The sequence below is a fragment of the Charadrius vociferus genome, unplaced genomic scaffold, assembly GCF_000708025.1.
Source record: "Charadrius vociferus isolate BGI_N301 unplaced genomic scaffold, ASM70802v2 scaffold1077, whole genome shotgun sequence".
Lineage (NCBI taxonomy): Eukaryota > Metazoa > Chordata > Aves > Charadriiformes > Charadriidae > Charadrius > Charadrius vociferus.
Window position 1 is genome coordinate 1460883 of NW_009649168.1, and position 414 is coordinate 1461296.

Consider the following 414-nt stretch of genomic DNA (forward strand, 5'->3'; position numbering starts at 1 on the left):
TGAGTGTGTGTGTTGTGCTTACCTCTGAGTACACTGCACAAAAAACTGCTCCCCCAGCAAGGTCTTTATTTCATCCAGACGCTGAGCTGGGGTTGGCTGCAGCATGCCATCGGGCCAGTTTGACTGCGTAGCTGAGTCTGGGAGTTGCTTATTCTGCGTTCCACTAGAAGTAGACGTATTTGTTTCAATTAGCCAGCAAATAAGTGTTTTCAGTTCCATTCCCCACTTGATAGCAGGAGTACAGGACAAATCCACTTGCTTGGCTGTCTAAACTGTGCCTTTTTCACAGTTAAAGTGTAGTGGCCATTTAAAGTGCAGTCTCAACTTTCAAGAGCAGCACATTTGTAAGACAGAGCTATCTTTATTCAGCACCATTACCAGACTGGTTAACAATCCACTGCTCCTGATCCCTCT

General features: G+C 45.7%; 1 protein-coding gene across 1 annotated transcript in view; it reads right to left on the reverse strand.

The window, feature by feature from the left end:
• Positions 1 to 176, reverse strand: part of NGF (nerve growth factor (beta polypeptide)) — a 27596-nt gene extending 27420 nt beyond the window's left edge. Inside the window, exon 1 of the mRNA XM_009888485.1 lies at positions 23 to 176. The gene's annotated coding sequence lies outside the window, so the exon portion shown is untranslated. The remainder of the gene's footprint in view (positions 1 to 22) is intronic.
• Between the last annotated feature and the right edge of the window lie 238 nt (positions 177 to 414).